This window comes from Apium graveolens, chromosome 3 (assembly GCF_009905375.1).
Source record: "Apium graveolens cultivar Ventura chromosome 3, ASM990537v1, whole genome shotgun sequence".
Lineage (NCBI taxonomy): Eukaryota > Viridiplantae > Streptophyta > Magnoliopsida > Apiales > Apiaceae > Apium > Apium graveolens.
The window spans coordinates 149,360,701-149,383,546 of record NC_133649.1 but is presented as its reverse complement, the minus strand read 5'-3'; the positions used below and the strand labels follow the sequence as shown (position 1 = coordinate 149,383,546).

The window sequence follows — 22,846 nt, the reverse complement described above, 5'->3', positions numbered from 1 at the left end:
TTCTTAGGGAAGCAGCCAGTCAAAACTTATAGTGCACGGGAAAGAGTTGGGATGTATCAGATGACGAGAATCATGAATATCTTGCTTTCATAGCAATCTCTGAAGATGGTCCAACTCACATATCTCAGGTTTCAAATTCTTGAACCACTGCAATATTTTGTTTTCAATATTCAATGCATGATAAGATCATAGTGTTTAAATGTTTAACACTCGCACAAGCATGATAGCATCACACATAGATAATGCTGAACTAGTTCACTAGATTATCTTTCTGGAAACTATGATTGATGTTTAACTTGTGCATGTTACTTTAGATGATCTTAAATATGTGTTTGAATATTTGCTGAACATGATTAATTGCTTTAGTGAGGTATATGTTTTTCCAGCATATAAGACCTTTGTCTATGCTTATCTTCAGTATCTTGTTACAATCTGATTTGTGCATTTAATCTGAATTGTTTGTTAAGATGTATTAGTTTGCAATTGGATTGAGATAGCTAGATGAGATACATCAACAGGATTGGACTAGATAGAATTAGAGATTTATTTGTTAATTTTGTTTGTTCCATATCATGCCTATCTTGCTTAATTCTTATATGTAATGTTTCTGAATGAATGCCATGTATTCTTAATACAATGCTTGCTTATATTTATTCAATGAATGCATCTCTTAGTACTTGCATTAATTGTAGAAAAAGCATGTTTAGGATTACTATAGAGCAAAGACTGCTAGTCCTCCTTATGTAAGGTTGGAACCAATTTTCCCCTAGCCTAGAGACAATATGTCAAGGGTATTAAAATGGAGAAAATGGTCAGTCAAGGATACGAATCAGCATGATAAGGTAGCAGCTGTTGTTATATCTGTTTATAATATAACCTCTAATCCAATTGGACCCAAACTGATAAGTTGGGTACCAAGAACTGTTAATCCATTTATGAGTGCAGGACATAACAGGTCAATTGATTCATATGTATGCTTGGTAATTCATACTCAAGGTATATGATCAAAGAAAGAGCCTCACAATCAAATGTGATTGACAAAAGCTATTTCGTCAGTAATCTTTGGAGATGATAACAAAGGTTTTTATTACAGGATAAGCTATACAGAAAAAGGGATGTCATCATGGATTCAACAATTGATATCACTGATAACAATTAATCATTGGAGTCACTGATAACATTTGAAGCAACTTCCTTGCTGGAGAATCAAGGCACAAATCCTCTTATCAGACAGTTCTGCATTAAAGGACAAAATGTCAATTCAATGAAGGATTAGTGTCTCATCTGAAGCAAGAAGATTGAGAAGCTTGCTCTTCTTAGAGTAGGGAAAGAGAATGCTCATGGCTAGATTGGAATCTCAGGAAAGGTGAATTCAATAGTTTCTACTGTAAAGCTTCATCAGACAAAAGTTTAGCTATGGCATTGGAAGCTCTCAACCTTGAACATCATCTCAAGGAACTCTTCTGTGAAAAAGGGTTAGTGAGAGGACCGCCTCATCTGAAATTCAGAAGGATGATAAATGTGAGGCATGTCAGAAAGAGGAGTCGAAGACAACATCACATCAAAGTAAAGATATACCTTAGTGATGGTGGTTGACTACTCTTATGAAACAAAGTTATTGTTCGTGCGTTCTCAAGACAAGACATCACAGATGGTGACTGATCATATCTAGAGATCAAGCTGGAAGCAACTGTAAAAGAAATGATCTTATGGTCAGATAATGGGACTGAATTCAAGAAACAGTTCTGATTAATATCTATAACATCAAGAACATTTTGAGACAAATTCAGAATTAGGAACTCCGTGTCAGAATGGAGTGGTACAAGGGAAGAACTAGAACTTGATTAAAGCTACAAGGGAAATATCAAGCTAATCAAGACTTTCTAAATACCAAAGGGCTAGAGCAGTCAAAACAGTTTGCAACAAGTAAGATCAAGCCTTGATCTGGATGTATACATGAAGACCACTAATGAGTTAATGGCCAGCAGAAGCAAATATTGGATAACCTTAAAGTGTTTGGAGAGAATGCTCTACAGTTAGGATATTTTCCATGGCTACTCAGTGGATTCTACAACCGACAGGGCATTTGTGGTTGATCAACAGAAGATGATTGACAGTCTAAGTGCACAATTCAACAACTCTTTGCTCCAAGCCGTTACAGGAGAAATTAATGGTATTGATGATTCATATCCAAGCAGTGAAATGTCAATGTATAATACAACTCATTATTTCAATGAAGCCAGTCAGCAAGGGCAAGGATTTTCAGGAAATCCCAGCAACAACTTAGGGGGAGCAAAAGAAGGATCAACTAGTCAGACACAACACCATATTGAATATTAGAGGACACTAAAGAACATATATGCTGAGACAAAGGGTTTGATGTCAATATTATTCTCATAGTCTAGTTCTTAAGTGATCCAGATGGTGGAGTAATGATTAACATGGCTACTGAGTGTGAATGATTATTTCTCTAGTTTTCTATTTGAAGAAGAAACCAAGAAAGTTACGGAAGCTCTGATAGATCCAGATTGATTGGGTGATTGCGAAACAAGATGAGTGTAACACCCCCAGATCCGGGGTCGGGGATCCGGGTCGTCACGGTCTTTCTTTCCACAATATCACTTCACTTAATTAATAATAATAACCTTATGCTGTGACCCCACACTAACACACACCACAACCCGTTATAGTCTCAGAGATGAAATTTAAATAAGTACAAGTCTTTGAATCCACAATTTAAAAGTTATTACAACCCAAAATGATTACTTGATAAATTTACAGTTAATTGCCATTATCTGCCACAAGTTATAATTATACATAATTGATTCTCAAAAGTAGATGGTCTGATCTACAATAGATCTACCTCTGCAGCTATAGCAGCTACAACATCAACGGGAAGACGCGGGACGCTTCCCACGCGCTTGCGCTGGGTCTTCTGGAGTCTGGCCATCTTTCCTAACTGTTGTTGTGTGATGAAGAAATAAAGCAAGGGTGAGCAGCAAGCCCACCAAAATAATATGTATAATGATTAACAATATATGAGCCTTCTCATAGCACTCATGAAAGTCTTGGTCAAAAGAAATGAACCAAGTTGATATCTTAATGCGATGAAGTCGCAAAATATTCAGTATATATACATATATACTTTTCAAAATCTTGGAAGTCCTCTTCCATGCATAATACACACAGAGTTCCAGTGTATAACTGTATAAAAATACCGTTGCAAGGTGATCTCATATATCTAACCTTGTCTCAACGTTTTTCTGAAAATCTTTGTCATGCATAAGATAATCATTTACTAGATATAAGTTTAAAAAAATTAAGTTACAAGATACTTCCAATATACTTTATATCCAAATACTACTTGAACTACCACCGTTCAAGTTATAATCAGTTTCAAAGTTCATCACCCAGATGAGACTACAAGATAAGACGTGAATAGATTCAATCTTTGAAATATCATTATAAATAATGAAGTTACGAGATACTTCATTAAGTCCTGATATATATATCTATATCTATATATATATATCTCATACATTTCCTGAAAATCTCTATCATGTAAAGTATGAACAGAGTTATAATATCCAATGAATTTTGGAAAGGAAAAGAATTTTGGCATAAACCAGATATCTTGCTGATCAGGCAAAGATACCAATAAGTAACCTTTTCTACTGTAGATGGATGAATTCCTCGCCGGTCATCACCCTGGCCGCATTAGGACCTCGCGCTAGACCGTTACCCGGCCACTCACGCGTTGATGGACTGCCACCCAGCCACTTACACATTCATAGACCGTACCCCGGCCTGTCGCTTATGCCGACTCAATCAGATGGACTTACTTCCCGAACATTGGGCAAGTAATCAAATTGTTTTCTCAAAACAGCAACCATGTTGCGAATATAAAATACACCACAGAGCCGGATCCCCAAGATTTTGAGCGAATATTCAAGTCTCCTTCGAAAGGAAGATCTTAAATCGGAAAACGAGTTTTGGGATCCGCTCTAACTTTTAAAATCATTTTGAAGACTCGAAAACATTTTTAAGAATGTTTGGAGTAAAGCTGATTTAATGAAATAAATCAGTCCCGATATATTAGAAAATATCTGAATATTATTATTTAAATAATATTCCCATAAAGAATAATCTTTATAAAAATAATTGAAGTAGAAGTTTTAAAACTTATACTTGAAACGAGTATTAAATAACCAAAGATACACTTATATGAAAGTATTATCTTTATTTGAATAATCGAAAATAAGTTTGATTATTAACACCTTATTATTTAATAAAATAAAGAATATATTTCAGTAATAAGCGGAGTCATAATACCTCGAATGAATATTATAAATAATATTCATTAAATAAAATAAAGGAGTCATACATCCTCAAATGAATATTCAAATAATATTCAATTAATAAAATAAAAGGAGTCATAAGCCCTCGAATGAATATTCAAGATAATATTCATTAATAAAATAAAGTTATCGAATAAACCTTATTCGATTAATAGTTTTGAAAACTATAACCATATATATATATAAATATATATATATATAAAATCTACTCGGGATCCTCGACTCCCGGTTTTAGAAAATGTTTTCACCTTTGGGTCCCTATACTAAGGGTATATGCAAATTACCGCTATTCTCTAGCATAGGTATTATCAACTGAACCAACAGATATATATGGCAAGAATACGAAATAGGCATGCATATATATACCATATCAGCATGCTTCAATATATCACAAAATTTGCTAATTAACCAACATGCATCTATCACAAGATAATGCATATACATATATACATCACAACAACAGTTATACGGGTAGAAAACTTGCCTGAGCGACTTGGGGTGATAAAAGGCTCGGGACGAGTCTGGTAACCTATAAACAACAAGTAAGTTGGAATTAAACCAAAGTCACTTGTAAATCTATACTTTAACTAACTTAGACTCTAACGCTTGTTTTGCGCTTACTGATTTGCTTAAGTCACCCGGGTACCCTCGGCTCCACCATTTTTAATAATTTAATCCTTTACGAGTTTTAAGGCGATTCCTTCGCGAGTGTCTTACCAACTGCCTAACACACTTACCATAAATGTTTCATACATTAATTAACCCTTATTGGTCTTTAACCTATGTTTCAAAGTAAGGCGAGGGGAAAAGTTTCGTTCGCGAAACGCCGTTACTTGAAACGGTCGTTTCTCCTAAACCGTGCATCGGAATCGAACGAACTACATATCAAAACGAAGCTCGTAACATGAGCTATCTAGACATGGCAATGGTCATAATCTAGCAGGGGGTTCTCGGGGCCTAATGTTATGCACAAAAACAGTCTAAAGAAAATCGGACGTTACGACGGCTATGTTTACGCGATTTCCAATATTTTAAACCATTCAAAACCATCCCAAATCAACCTCAAATCCAACATACAACCAACATCCATCCTTATCACATCATAACAACCCCAACCAATTCAATTTTAACATTCATACTTATGCCTAAGCTTAACTTTAACCATACTTAAGTTCTTTTAATCAAAACCACAACATTTACCATTCCATTTCACTACCATTTCAATTCCCAAACTCTAATCACAACAACAAGCTACAATATCATTCTACTAATCAAAATCATCTTATAATACATAGGAATCTAGGGTTTGGAGATGGTATACCTTCCTTGAAGTGGTGGGAGGAGCTAGGAAGCCTTAAGAAGCTTTGAGAAGTCTTAGGAATGCTTGGATCTTCAAGGAAAACAAGAAAAACTTCAAGTTAAAAACTTGAAAACACTATTCACCATCTTCTTCCATGATTTATAGAAAAAGATTGGCTTGGCATTAGAAGCTTAAACTTATAGGAAGTATGTAACTATCCATGGGGAAGCTTAGATAATTACCTTGCTAAATAGTAAGTGGTGGAGCTTGGATCTTCATTTTTTAAGGAATGGGCCGAGAGCATGAAGAAGAAGAAGAGAGATTTTTGTGTTTTGCCTTGTTTTGCTTTTGGTTGGTTGGCTTTTGTTGTTTGATTTAGTCAATTACCTTGTTGCCCTTGAATTTGTGTGGTTCTCATTCAACCACACCTCCTTCCTTCCCATGTCATGCCTACATCACTTTGTGATGTCATCACCCCTCCTTTGTCCTCTTTCTATTGGTTGGATGACATCATCCCCACTAATCCCTTTGATTAGCTTTTAATTGTTTACCTAATGACCGCTGATCTGTTATACGGTTCGCTTAACTTTCGTTCTCGTTTATCGTTTGAGGGATCATACCCGGGATCTTATTACTTAGGTTCCCTTAACCTTTCTCAATATATTGTATTCCTTCTATGATCCTCTTTTATAATCCTTTAATTTAAATCCTTTTTATCATATTACCTTTTTCTCAATTCTTTCCGTATCTAGTGGATTTCCGGGAAAATCAAAGTGTTCGGATTTGGATTCTGACGATCTTTACATACACTTATATCCCATATAAAGTACTAATAAAATCTCAGAATATCCATATCAGGACCCCTACATAGTGTGGCATGAAAAGTTTTCTCGTTCAGCAAAAACACTATTCATAAGGGTTTCAAAATTTCTCAAAAATTGGGGTTATTACAGTCTCCCCTCCTTAAAAGGATTCCGTCCCGGAATCAGATAGAAATGAATAGGGATACCTTCTTAATATTGCACTTTCTAACTCTCAAGTCAATTTTCCCACATTGTGGTTCTACCATCAAACTCTTACTAGTTTGATAACCCTTCTCCTAAGCACTCGTTCCTTCTTAATCTATACCCTTCATGGTTGCTCCATATAGGTTACGTCTGGTTGCATGTCTATGCGCTCATATGCCCCTATTTGTCTAGCATCCGAATTACACTTTCTTAACATTGATACGTGAAACACGCTATGACTTGCTACATGTTCTGGGGTAAGGCTAGCTCATGTGCTAACTTCCCAAACATCTTAATATATCCGAGGGTCCAACAAATTGTAGACTTAGCTTTCCTTTCTTTCCGAACCTCATCAATCCTTTCCAAGGGATACCTATAACATTACTAGGTCCCCTATTTCGTACTCTTTATTCTTTCGTGTCAAATCAACATACTTATCATGTCCATCTTGGGCTACTACCAGCCGTCCTCTGATTAGATCTATCATATCCTTGGTCCTTTAGACCACTGCTGGTCCGAGCATCTTGCGCTCTACAACTTCATCCTAACATAAGGGAGATCGATATTGTCTTCCCTCAAGGATCTCATAAGGCGACATCTCGATAATGACAAATGATCTATTGTCGTAAGAAAACTCAATCCGTGTTAAGTGATCATTCCAATTTCTTTCAAGTCTATTGCACAGACTCTCATTATAGCTTTTAGCATTAGAGCTTTTGCTTCTCAATACCCATTCTTTTCCAGTTCATAATCGCTACTACCTTCCGTTCCTAATATTATACTGGTTATACTTTTGCTCGTTAGCGTTCTATAACCTTTTAATAACCACGTCAACCTTAGTATCACGAATGTGTTCCCATTCCGCATACTACCACCACTTTATTACTCCTTTTTCAGTTGTTTCTATTTTCCAAAATTTGATCAATCAAATAGAAGTAAAGGAATTTGTTGAGAGATCACTATGATCATGAACACTTGTTATATCGCATAGTTAGTACAGAAGGTGGCCAGCCTTTAGTACTTGACAAGCAATTAAACAATAGCTGGTATCCTACTCAGCTTCTATCACACAGATAGATAGTCATTCGGCAATACCTCCCCTTCTGGAAGGGTTGTTCTTCTCAGCTTACATGAAATGAAAAGAAGAGAAAAGAACGAACTGAAGAGAATTGTATATTCATAAAAAAATTTATTGCCATAAAATATCTGGCTTGGAATCTACCTCTGAACTATAGAGGTTTGTCATAGAAGAACAAAACATATATGTATTTATATCAACATCAAGTATTATAGCATCGCATTTCACGTGCCTAAATATTTTCGCTATCCCGTCCATCATTCTATGGACCCATGCTCTTCCTCGAGCTTATACACAATCACCTTTGAAACGCCCTCGACATCGAAAATCGAATTTGGGATCTCATTCTATATATCACCGTTACTAGGATTCTATGCTCGCACCGCAACCTTCCTCGTATAATAATACGACTCTCTATTGATAAGAAAGAATAATTATTCACTAGGTAGATACTCTACTTAATTAGTCTATCAATGATAACTTATACACTACCACGACCCGATTAGTGGTACTCAATCTCAACACCCATTCCAATACAACTCTCACGGTTGTAATCAGCTCACTACTCGCAGAATCATTGCTGCCTTACTATGGTCCACCACTGACCCACTGTAGTCATTCATTTTCCCTGAAGTCTTAATAGCTAACCATACAGAGTCCATACATCTCGTATCAAATCCTTCTAAGGAGGTAACATAATCACCATTCCTGATTCATGAAGAACACTCCTGATCCTGACATACATACATGACATGAAGCAGATAAAAGTGCAGAAGAGTTTCAATCAAAGCAACGATAGCAGGTTAATACCATTCTTAATCATACGCCCTAAATAGAAGAATTAACTCAAGGGTTCATCTAGTCCTTTTTGAAACATGGTCCTGGCTTATCTCAAGATAGGACCTTCTAAGATAGATAGCCCGTTCATGGCGATTACACGAATTAAACCTTTACCAACTACTATTACGGTTGGGTATTGCACAGTCATCAGAAGGAATGTCAATCTTCCAAACCATAATTCAACCTTCACATTTTTAACCATCATCACTGTATTCTTTTGGCACACGCGCCTATAATTATCCACTTACCTTTAAAGTGTCGGTCACCTCTTTGGCCTTTCCTGATATTAAAATTTCCTTATAGTCAATGTCATTTTAACCACCTCCAAATAAATTTTCTACCTTTCTCCTTGTAAAACCTCTAAGGTTATCCTTGAATCGTTCCTCCTGTATTCCCTATATACAGGGCATATCAAAATACCATTTACTAATACTAGAACCATTGTCTATATACTTCTGAAAAATTTCTCCACTGATCCTTAAAGGTTATTATTACCTTAATCCTTTCCAATTCATACTGTCAAAACTCATACTATCCCTATTAAGGGTGAAATGACAACCTTTATGCATTCCCCTAGGATTCGTTTTAAGTTACCGATGTTCTATCCTTAATTCCACCTTTAAAAGGTACCTGCATCCTTCCACGAATAAATCAAGTCATATATCCTTGATAGATTATCATATTCATCATTCCCACCTCGATAGTCTATACCTAACTTCATAATAGCATCCTTATTCAAATTGAGGTCAATCCATATGGCCTCCAAAAGATAACAACGGTTATCCGCTTGTCTTGCCTAATTTGGTAATGATAACAAGGATGTTCTGGAAGATATTGGTCGTGTTCAACGTGAACTTCTTCTTAATAATTCCTTATTTACTTTTGTTGTTTATCTCAACAGTCACCTCAATGTTGGGATATCTTTCATACCTGGCGTCTCCCTTTCTAGGTATCAAGCCACCGGTCTTACATTTCACCTTCTTGGAGGTCACTTCCTTCATCCAATTTTTCCTAATTTCTTACTTCCTTATCCCCTTAGTCTATCCGCGTCTCATTATTTATCCTTCGAATTATCTCAAGGTTTCCTTGAATCCTCCCAACTTACAGGGGATAAACTATATGTATCTCTTATGCCCTCAACCATCAATTTTAACTTACGGTGAATCACCCTCATCCTGACGAATGCATACTTTTCTATTTCTATTGCTACGAGTCGTTAGGGTTTCCTCATACCCAACTCCCTTATCATACCTCAAACTCTATTGCCGTTATATTCCTTTCCACTTCAATTTCTTTTTTTTTATTTTCCTTTCTCTTATCATTATTTCATGAACCAACACAACATAAGCATTGATTTCAACATCCCGTCATTCTGGATTCGTGCCCTTAGAACGAATCTTGACAACTTTTACAACTTAAATTCACAATTCATCATACTCGTCTGCCTTTGTTCTGGCTCTAAAGCTTTTACACTCTCTCCATAACCTTGGGAATTACTTTCCCGAAAATAATTGGCTGAACTTTAATCAGTTTATCATAACCTCTGGCTCCGTGCCTTTCTTGGTCTTTCACCAGCGGGTGGTCTCTCTCTTAGGAGGGTAAGTGACAAAAACAGTCCTTTTGAGATTCGTCAATCATTTAGAATCTCAAATGATTCCTATATTTCCTTTAGCCAGGCTCTTGCCTCGGCTGGGTCAGCTTGTCCCATGGAACTCTGAGAGCTTAGCGACTTAAAGGTCCTGAAAGAATTTCTCACCGCACTGTCTCCTCAGGGTGGTGGTTGGGGATAATAGTCTAAGTTCTTTTTAGACAGGTCCATGAATTGCCGTATAGGAGTACCGTCTCGGGTCTCCTTTCCTTACTCGACTTTCTGTTTCCTTAGTATGAAATGTTTCATCCTACTCCCCATAATTGGGGTCATCTTTTAATTTAAAATCCTCATTTTCCACTCCATTATGTCATGGGTTCCTTCTATCTTGATGGCGACCTCCCTGACTATCACGTTCAGGGTTTGCTCTAAATCTTATTCCTCAAACTATGGCTCTCATCTAAGTTCTCATCCTTACGCTCTTGAACTTTCGGAACCCAAATTCTATAGGAATACCTCATTATTCCCTTATCATCTTTCTCGATATTAATCTTTTATCTAATTGTTGGCTCTCTTCCTTCATTCATAACTTTTTCTGACACAATATGATCTTTTCCAATAATTCGGGCTGTATTGCAATCTCAAACAGCTTTTCGGTACCGGCTCCGGTTACCTTCACTTCTATTTCCATTTTCTCAAAATCTCTTATAAACTCTCCAAAAGACATTATCATCTTGAGTCTCTCCTTTTTACTAAGGGCATCAGCCACCATATTGGCTTTCCCCGAATGATAAAGAATCTCCCAATCATTATTCTTGATTAGCTCTAACTGCCTCCTCTGGCATATATTGAGCTCTTTCTACGTGAAAATGTACTAGAGCACTTATGGCTTAGGTAATTCTCGCACTTCTCTCCATACAAGTAGTGCCTCCAATCTTTAGGGTAAAACTATTGCCACGAGCCTAAGCTCATGAGCAGGGATATCGAATTTCATATTACCTTAATTGTCTTGACATGTACGCGATTACCTTACCGTGCTGCATAAGCACGCACCCTAAGCCCTTGTGTGAAGCGTCACTACACTTCACAAAATCTCCTTTTCCATCCGGCAACGCCAGCATAGGGGCCATCACCAACCTCTGCTTCAGTTCTTGAAAGCTGTTCTCGCATTTCTCTGTCTATTCTAACTTCTCAGTCTTATGAGTAAGCCGCGTTAAAGGGCTACTATCTTTACAACTTGAACGAACCTCCGGTAGTGACCGACCAATCCTACCTCTGGTAGTCGACCTAACCATGGTCATCAATTCATCAGTGGTCCTTTTATTCATTCTTGTCAGGATCCTCCATGGGATCCTCCTCAGCAACTATCCCTTCTAGGACAACATCCTCAACCGCTACATCCTCAATATCAACATCATCCGGTCCTGCATTAGGACACTCTATCGGATCCACAATCCGATCTCCAATTACTAATAAAACATCATCGCGTTGTTGCTCCTCAACCTCAGGGTTCGGAGTTCCGCTACCATATACGGTAACGAACTACGCTCCTATCACGATATTTATAAGGGTTCCCATAAGGGTTTTAACTGTCAGTACTACATTAGGTAGCCCGACTATGAACTTGGCAAGAGTTCTTATTATCTTAGTGAACTTATTATCTTAACGTCACATCATCTCTGAGGTTTATAACGCTTAGCTCTGATACCATTTCTGTAACACCCCCAGATCCGGGGTCGGGGATCCGGGTCGTCACGGTCTTTCTTTCCACAATATCACTTCACTTAATTAATAATAATAACCTTATGCTGTGACCCCACACTAACACACACCACAACCCGTTATAGTCTCAGAGATGAAATTTAAATAAGTACAAGTCTTTGAATCCACAATTTAAAAGTTATTACAACCCAAAATGATTACTTGATAAATTTACAGTTAATTGCCATTATCTGCCACAAGTTATAATTATACATAATTGATTCTCAAAAGTAGATGGTCTGATCTACAATAGATCTACCTCTGCAGCTATAGCAGCTACAACATCAACGGGAAGACGCAGGACGCTTCCCACGCGCTTGCGCTGGGTCTGCTGGAGTCTGGCCATCTTTCATAACTGTTGTTGTGTGATGAAGAAATAAAGCAAGGGTGAGCAGCAAGCCCACCAAAATAATATGTATAATGATTAACAATATATGAGCCTTCTCATAGCACTCATGAAAGTCTTGGTCAAAAGAAATGAACCAAGTTGATATCTTAATACGATGAAGTCGCAAAATATTCAGTATATATACATATATTCTTTTTAAAATCTTGGAAGTCCTCTTCCATGCATAATACACACAGAGTTCCATTGTATAACTGTATAAAAATACCGTTATAAGGTGATCTCATATATCTAACCTTGTCTCAACGTTTTTCTGAAAATCTTTGTCATGCATAAGATAATCATTTACTAGATATAAGTTTAAAAAAATGAAGTTACAAGATACTTCCAATATACTTTATATCCAAATACTACTTGAACTACCACCGTTCAAGTTATAATCAGTTTCAAAGTTCATCACCCAGATGAGACTACAAGATAAGACTTGAATAGATTCAATCTTTGAAATATCATTATAAATAATGAAGTTACGAGATACTTCATTAAGTCCTGATATATATATCCATATATATATATATATCTCTCATACATTTCCTGAAAATCTCTGTCATGTAAAGTATGAACAGAGTTATAATATCCAATGAATTTTGGAAAGGAAAAGAATTTTGGCATAAACCAGATATCTTCCTGATCAGGCAAAGATACCAATAAGTAACCTTTTCAATTGTAGATGGATGAATTCCTCGCCGGTCATCACCCTGGCCGCATTAGGACCTCGCGCTAGACCGTTACCCGGCCACTCACGCGTTGATGGACTGCCACCCAGCCACTTACACATTCATAGACCGTACCCCGGCCTGTCGCTTATGCCGACTCAATCAGATGGACTTACTTCCCGAACATTGGGCAAGTAATCAAATTGTTTTCTCAAAACAGCAACCATGTTGCGAATATAAAATACACCACAGAGCCGGATCCCCAAGATTTTGAGCGAATATTCAAGTCTCCTTCGAAAGGAAGATCTTAAATCGGAAAACGAGTTTTGGGATCCGCTCTAACTTTTAAAATCATTTTGAAGACTCGAAAACATTTTTAAGAATGTTTGGAGTAAAGCTGATTTAATGAAATAAATCAGTCCCGATATATTAGAAAATATCTGAATATTATTATTTAAATAATATTCCCATAAAGAATAATCTTTATAAAAATAATTGAAGTAGAAGTTTTAAAACTTATACTTGAAACGAGTATTAAATAACCAAAGATACACTTATATGAAAGTATTATCTTTATTTGAATAATCGAAAATAAGTTTGATTATTAACACCTTATTCTTTAATAAAATAAAGAATATATTTCAGTAATAAGCGGAGTCATAATACCTCGAATGAATATTATAAATAATATTCATTAAATAAAATAAAGGAGTCATACATCCTCAAATGAATATTCAAATAATATTCAATTAATAAAATAAAAGGAGTCATAAGCCCTCGAATGAATATTCAAGATAATATTCATTAATAAAATAAAGTTATCGAATAAACCTTATTCGATTAATAGTTTTGAAAACTATAACCATATATATATATAAATATATATATATATAAAATCTACTCGGGATCCTCGACTCCCGGTTTTAGAAAATGTTTTCACCTTTGGGTCCCTATACTAAGGGTATATGCAAATTACCGCTATTCTCTAGCATAGGTATTATCAACTGAACCAACAGATATATATGGCAAGAATACGAAATAGGCATGCATATATATACCATATCAGCATGCTTCAATATATCACAAAATTTGCTAATTAACCAACATGCATCTATCACAAGATAATGCATATACATATATACATCACAACAACAGTTATACGGGTAGAAAACTTGCCTGAGCGACTTGGGGTGATAAAAGGCTCGGGACGAGTCTGGTAACCTATAAACAACAAGTAAGTTGGAATTAAACCAAAGTCACTTGTAAATCTATACTTTAACTAACTTAGACTCTAACGCTTGTTTTGCGCTTACTGATTTGCTTAAGTCACCCGGGTACCCTCGGCTCCACCATTTTTAATAATTTAATCCTTTACGAGTTTTAAGGCGATTCCTTCGCGAGTGTCTTACCAACTGCCTAACACACTTACCATAAATGTTTCATACATTAATTAACCCTTATTGGTCTTTAACCTATGTTTCAAAGTAAGGCGAGGGGAAAAGTTTCGTTCGCGAAACGCCGTTACTTGAAACGGTCGTTTCTCCTAAACCGTGCATCGGAATCGAACGAACTACATATCAAAACGAAGCTCGTAACATGAGCTATCTAGACATGGCAATGGTCATAATCTAGTAGGGGGTTCTCGGGTCCTAATATTATGCACAAAAACAGTCTAAAGAAAATCGGACGTTACGACGGCTATGTTTACGCGATTTCCAATATTTTAAACCATTCAAAACCATCCCAAATCAACCTCAAATCCAACATACAACCAACATCCATCCTTATCACATCATAACAACCCCAACCAATTCAATTTTAACATTCATACTTATGCCTAAGCTTAACTTTAACCATACTTAAGTTCTTTTAATCAAAACCACAACATTTACCATTCCATTTCACTACCATTTCAATTCCCAAACTCTAATCACAACAACAAGCTACAATATCATTCTACTAATCAAAATCATCTTATAATACATAGGAATCTAGGGTTTGGAGATGGTATACCTTCCTTGAAGTGGTGGGAGGAGCTAGGAAGCCTTAAGAAGCTTTGAGAAGTCTTAGGAATGCTTGGATCTTCAAGGAAAACAAGAAAAACTTCAAGTTAAAAACTTGAAAACACTATTCACCATCTTCTTCCATGATTTATAGAAAAAGATTGGCTTGGCATTAGAAGCTTAAACTTATAGGAAGTATGTAACTATCCATGGGGAAGCTTAGATAATTACCTTGCTAAATAGTAAGTGGTGGAGCTTGGATCTTCATTTTTTAAGGAATGGGCCGAGAGCATGAAGAAGAAGAAGAGAGATTTTTGTGTTTTGCCTTGTTTTGCTTTTGGTTGGTTGGTTTTTGTTGTTTGATTTAGTCAATTACCTTGTTGCCCTTGAATTTGTGTGGTTCTCATTCAACCACACCTCCTTCCTTCCCATGTCATGCCTACATCACTTTGTGATGTCATCACCCCTCCTTTGTCCTCTTTCTATTGGTTGGATGACATCATCCCCACTAATCCCTTTGATTAGCTTTTAATTGTTTGCCTAATGACCGCTGATCTGTTATACGGTTCGCTTAACTTTCGTTCTCGTTTATCGTTTGAGGGATCATACCCGGGATCTTATTACTTAGGTTCCCTTAACCTTTCTCAATATATTGTATTCCTTCTATGATCCTCTCTTATAATCCTTTAATTTAAATCCTTTTTATCATGTTACATTTTTCTCAATTCTTTCCGTATCTAGTGGATTTCCGGGAAAATCAAAGTGTTCGGATTTGGATTCTGACGATCTTTACATACACTTATATCCCATATAAAGTACTAATAAAATCTCAGAATATCCATATCAGGACCCCTACATAGTGTGGCATGAAAAGTTTTCTCGTTCAGCAAAAACACTATTCATAAGGGTTTCAAAATTTCTCAAAAATTGGGGTTATTACAATGAGCTCAATCAGTCAGCAAGCAGATTGTAGGGAAGCTGGTATCCAAACCAAATGACAATATTGTAATTGGTACAAGGATAACCAGAAGTCAAACTGGATGCCAATGGCATTGTTACGAGGAACAAGGGCAAACTGGATGCAAGGTTATTATCAGGAAGCATTATCTAACAGAAAGCACCAGTGACGAGAATTGAGGATATTATGACATATCAGGCACATGATGCGCATTACACTTGGAATTGGACTCTAGTAGATATGTACAAGTGCACTCCTGGTTGGTGAGTCAAAAGATGAAGTCAATGCATAACAGTTCATGCACTTTGCAGTTGCAGATCTATTAGACTACGTATATCTCTTCTTCACAATCTCACTTCAGGTTGGTATGAACTAGTATACTACTCAAACAATCGTCAAGGACATGGTATGGCACTCTAACTGAAGTTACAGTTTAATATGAACTAGTAGAGTCGTCATATTAATAACTCTCTTATCACTAGGCACAAACATAATGTTATATATGTGCTCTGATATAATGATAATGTTATATGTTGGTCTACTAATAAAAACTTGTGCAAGATTATTTGCTAAGTAATTGCAGAGTAGGTATAGAGGAGCATGTTGGAAAGGTTACAATTCTTTTTGGAATTACTTCAAGCAAGCCATTAGGATAATTCTTTTAGGAGCTCAAGCAAGCCAAAAGAACAATTCTTTTAGGAGCACGAGTAAACCAAAAGGATGATGGAAATACAAGTAAGTATAAGGATCTTCTGAAGATGTAAAATTTAGAAGATTCTGAGCATGCCAAGACTACTTACCAACATAAACCACTAAAGCTTGATCAGTGCAACTCAGGTATAATGACAAGCTATAGAGGTATGACAAGCTCACTCTTTTACTCAAATGCTCATAGACAACATGTAATGTTCTCAAGATGCCAATGTGCAAGGTTCCAAGTGGATCCTAGAGAATCCAATCTTATAGCTATTAACAAGATTATTAGATATCTTAAGGGACTACCAACTCTTGGAGTAAAGTACCCTAAAGATATTATGCTTAACATGTTTGGCTATATGGAAACATATTATGCAGGTTGTAAGAAAGACAGGAGAAGCATCTCTGAAGCTGTCAACTTAAGTGACAGAAGAAGCATCTCAGGAAGCTGTCAACTTCGTGGATGAAGATTGATTTCTTGTTATGATAAAAAACAACCTCAAATCCAACAACTCTGTGAACACTCTATGACAAGGCACCTTCACCCCAGGTATCATTTATTTTGAGAGCATGTCTTTTAGTCAAATAATTATTTGCAGAAACATTTACTAAATCACTTGTTAAAGTTAATTTTTCAAGACTGGTTTGTAAGTGTGGGATATCATTCATTGCATATTAGTTGGAAATCCCATCTATAAGGAATTCTTAATATAAGTTCACAAGTATTAAATCTTCAATATTTAAAGGACTTGTGAATTTATCAGTAATCCAGTACCTCGTACTTAGTGCTACTATCTTGATTATCATGATTATAATGTCATATATATTTGTGGTAGTTAAGTATTTTAGCATTAAGTTTGAATATTATTTTAATTGATTTAAATTATGACTGTAGACAATTCCATTCCATATCAGTCTTATAATTTGAATTATATTAAAACAATATGCAACATAGTTATTTGTATCATGTACGAATAATTGTGGTACTTTTAGTATTAGTGATATTATTTAGAATTTTTGTTCTAAGTAATCAATGCTTATTTCTAAAATCACTGATATTAAAAGTTGAAGTATTTTCTAAGTTATGTGTATAAAACTCTTAATATTTTATATGCTTAGAAAGTATTTCTAAAGTTACTAATTATCCAGAGGGTGATTGCCATGTATATAAGTCATATATCCTTTTGGTGATTATTCAAGGATAATTATAAGTATTTAAGTGCTAGTATATAACTCATAGATATTTAGTATTTATTTATTTAATATTTTTTTGGGTAGTTTGGATTATGGAAATTGAAGCAATTCAATAATTTTATTTGCTCCATAATTCAAACTAACTTAAAATAAATAAGTAGCATGATTGATTATAACTAAATCTGTCAACAACTGATATCTAGTATATTGATTGTAACTTTTGTGTTATAAGTTAATTATGAGATTTTGGTTTTAGTGAATTTAACAATGCTTATATCTCAAGAATTCACTGAAATCAGAATATGATTGTAGCATGATTAGTTGTGTGTAATTTCTTGACTTATATCAGTTAATGATATTTAGTTAAGAGTTTAACTATGAACTAATTGTGAAGTATTAGTATTTGTGACACTACTTAGAACTCCTCTAAGTAATCAATGCTTATCTTCAGTCACTTACACTAATATAAAATGTGTAAAAATCTTTCTTAAGTACAACTATGGTTATAATGTTTGATGCTTTATTATAAATAACCATATGTTGTCCACGTAGAATAATTTTTATGCTAATTTGCAAATTCCTAAACACTTTGATAATAGATGCAATACTCAATGGATCAAAGTATATGGGACTTAGAATATTTCTAAGATTGCAAACAAGTCAATGTTGGTTAATGTTGCTTTATTTATCGAACCAATATTGTTTGAGATATTATAGTTGTTAGAAGTTAACAACTGTATGATATATGAAATTGAATGCTGATGTCTTTTTGATAGATAATTGGTATTTAATTTATTGATATCTTATTTTAATATTTGAAATAGGATGCAACATAATTATTGGTATCAAAAGTACTTGACAAGTATCAGACAATGATATATTGTTAATATTTTGTTGCAGATAATTGTGAGATCTTAAGTTCTAGTGGATTTATATGAGTTGCTACATCTAACAGATTCACTACTATTTGAAATCAGCAGCTTAATCAGTCTTATTAAGGTTATTTATCAATAAAAAATTTTGTTGATTATAATCTTATAAAGATAGATTATGGAGCTTTTGACGTGAATGAGAATTGCTTAGACTTTACCCTAAATGATCAATGCTTTTACAAAAACTCATTCATATTGAAAGAAAAATATTTTTTTCTCTTCTTAATACTGCTAGGTCATCAGTCTGTGTCTTATCAAATCATTTTATCTTTTTAGGCATAAAAACAGACTTGTGCACTCAAACAGTTTTAAGAGAAAAATCAAACTTCTTTCTACATTGGTGATTACTTATTTCATTAAAATCTTTTGAAATCACTATTGTACATCATTTCTCTCAAAAGATTAAATGCATAATTTTCATTCATTATAGATCTTAAGTGCATTTTATCTCTATATTGCCATATGCTCTGTGATACAGGTTCAGCCTCCAATGGCATTCTTTCATTGATAGTCATGAGGTTGAAAACCCACAACTTCTATCCTAGACTGTAAAGACAAACACAGAAACAAAATCAACCAACACTCTCTTACCATTAATATGAAGTATGAATGAGCATGAGGGAGAAAGTGCCTTAGTGCACCACAAAAGGAAGGTTCTGACGTCAACCCAGCAGCTTTGTCTCCTACAAAGATGAGTATTATTTAAAACAAGACAACTGCTAGCTCCCATACATCTTCTCAAAAAGATGTAATGGCTGAAAAGACACAAAAACAGTTATTAGATTCATCTTCTCAACAGGGTGCGTCTATTGAAATTCTCCTGTCGGCCAGGGTATCCGATGTAGTGTCACCACCTCAAACATAAACAATTCTTGATGCACAAGGAAAGGTTACACACACAAAGGATGAGTTGACGGAAATAAGAGTTTTGACCATTTTAAGGTCAGATTTGATTGTTCAAGGTTCTTTAATGGACCAATTGCCTTTACAGGTGTTAGGAGATGATACTAATCCAATAGCCATATGTCAGTGGTCAATGTCTACCTCCCCAGGACTAATAAACCTGGATGCATCTGCGGATAGTGGATCTGACATAGGTGCAGATCGGCAACTTTTCGACAATGATTCAGATATTACCTGATGAGTCACAAGGAAATGTCTTCACGAATATTAGAAGGAAACTTTGATCTTTATGCTAAATTCTTTGGATCATTGTCTACCTTTTCAGAGTTCAAATCTGGAACCCTAAAAGGGAAACTAGCAACTTGTAGATTATGACTCAGATTCATCTGACGAGTCTAACAAGGATGGGGATTTGCGAACTCTCATTGCACCACCTATGACCTCCTTAAGGATGGCTAAAGTGATTTTCCTTGCATGTATAACTAGATTTTGGAGCTATGAGAGGAGTGATACACTTATGAGAAGGAGTGTAAACACGAGTGGAGAGAAGAGTGAAACACTTATGAGGTACACGAAACAAAATCACACACTCATAGTGAGGAAAAAAGACAGAAACACCATATCCCATTCCCTATCCCTAAACATGGTTCTTGATACTTCGGGTTTCGATTCTGTTTATGATTGGAACTTAACTCTTAGGAACCTAACATTTACAGATTGGATTAGAATACTTCGGGACCTTTGGGAGCTCACAATTGGTAACACTTGGTGATCTCACATTTGGGAGGTATAAGGATTTGGGAAGATTGGTTAAAAGGATGATCAACAGTGAAGTCATACTTGCAGCATTTAAAGGGACATGGTTGATCAGACTATAACTTGTTATTTCTTTTCCAACCAAGTAAAATATGAGAACTCCTTCAGACAACGGCATACATTCCTTCTCTAAGGGAAAATAAAAGCTTATATAATAGTTTGGAGGATTCCTCAACTAAGGGGAGAAATAGCAGGGAGGAGGAAAAAGGTAAAGCACATGTACATCACACAACATCAGAAGAAGTAGTTTGGTTCATCACTATTCTTCATAAGGGAAGAAGCTGTTTTCCAAAAGGGGAATACCATTAGTTATTATCTTCGGATCCTATTGTACGGGAGAGGTGGTAGACGAAGGTGATCTCCTTTAAGCAGTTGATTCTCATAGGGGGAGAAGCAAGAGAGATATGCGCTTCTTAACGGGAAATGTGGTTGTACAGAAGAAGCTGTTGATGATTACTTCAAGACTGAGAAGTATTATCTGGCAGAGAGTTGAAGAACCAGGGAAATGAAGATGGAACTACTTGAAGATTAGTTCAGTACTAGAGGAACAAGCATCTTTCATTTCAGTTAATCAAGAAATCTGGAAATGCAGTATTTGATCCAGAAAATCAGTAGTATTATTTACAAGTCCTGGTACTTTACTTTTTCTAGTTGTTAGTTGAGTTATCCTCTCTATTTAATTTGTTTGTTAAGTTTAACAATCAAATAGGGGGAGATTGTTGGTGAGACTGCGTAGCTGTATGAACAGTTACGTGATAACTCAACATGATAACAACACTAGAACATGACAGGTTAATAATACTACGTCTACACAAGAAATCAAGAAGAATGAAGACAAGGCAAATATAAAGAATCAAAAGATTAGAAGAAAGCCTGAAGTCTGTCTACTGGTCACTGAAAGAAGTTCATTAATATGATCATGCCTCAGTGAAGAACAAAGGTTAAAGACTTTCAGGGTTTCAGAAATGTTGAAGATTCAGTATACAAGTGCTACCGGAAGATTTCAGTGTATTGGCATTGATTGAAGATAGACAGTGTTCGAAGCATAGGAATCTGAAGAATTGAAGACATGGTATAGACAGAGGTTAATGAAGACGTTGTCTAAAGTACCAGAAAGGATTCCAGTGAAAGTACATTTTGTTTATTGACAGTCAATGTCTGAAGTAATAAAGTTGAGGCAAACTTAACAATGTAATCAAGGCTATAATACGAAGACATGAATCGGGGTTAGTCATCTGTGAACCAGACCAGTTGCACCAGGCGTCAATAGCCCGTGAAAGGAATCTGGGAATCTGGGTATTATTTATAGAAGGATTGTTAAGTTGAGGAACGTACTTGGATTGAATCTTTATATGTTAAAGTACGACAAGAGGTGCGCGGGGTATAGAGCTAAACAGCTCAGGGGACTGGTGAAGCTCAAAGTTTAATTGTTGAATTAAATAAATTTATTTAATGGACTTTAATATAATTTATTTAATAAACTTAAAATGATTTATCTTATAAACTTTAAATAAGTTTATTTTATAAATCTAAATTAGTTTATTTATTTAAGTTATATTTAAGTTAATTTTATAAATTATTTTAGTTTCAATTTTAACTTAAAAAGGAAAAACAAAAAGAAAAGAAGAAAAAAAGGAAAAAGAAAAAGAAACAAAAAAAAGGAAAAGAGAAAAAGAAAAAGAAAATAGAAAAAGAAAACAAAAAAAAAGAAATAGAAAAAGAAAACAAAAAAAATAGAAAATAGAAAAATAAAAGAAATGACAAAAGCGTACAAGTTTGTTGTTTTATTTTTGTTGTTTTCATTTAAGTACAAATATATGTACTTAATTAAGTTAGTCGCCACAGTCAATCAACTAGTAACCCCCTGTGTGGCCACAGGGGAGTTAGTTTATTAATAATCAATTTTGCATGTACTAGTAGCTGTCGCCACATAAATCAGTTACTCCCTCCTGTACTCCTGTCGCCACAGAGGTTTTAATTAAGTTGTCGCCACAGAAGCTCTCAACCTCAGCCACACAATTTATTGGATAAAGTCTACACAATTGCAGCAGAAGAGAAGAGCCATTCATTCTGAATAATTTTCTGTTCATCTTCTCTCCCAAGAGAGTAATGAAAATGGCAATATTGATTTACAAAAAAGCTCAAGCTATTTGTATATCCGTTTAACTTCTCACCGGAGTAACGTTATAATGCCCGATTTAACTCTTGTATATTCTTAGGGGCATTATAATCGTTACCCGGTAATTCAATCCTAGTACAAACAAAAACTAGATTATTGTATAGGATTTGATTTGTAAATCTTCGTAGTAGCTAGGAACTTTGTTGTTCTTAGATTCTAGCCGGTTAATTT

General features: G+C 35.3%; 1 protein-coding gene across 1 annotated transcript in view; it reads right to left on the bottom strand.

The window, feature by feature from the left end:
- The window catches only part of LOC141714632 (uncharacterized), a 144,261-nt gene that overhangs the window by 120,593 nt on the left and 822 nt on the right, over positions 1 to 22,846 (bottom strand). The gene's annotated exons all lie outside the window — the stretch shown is intronic.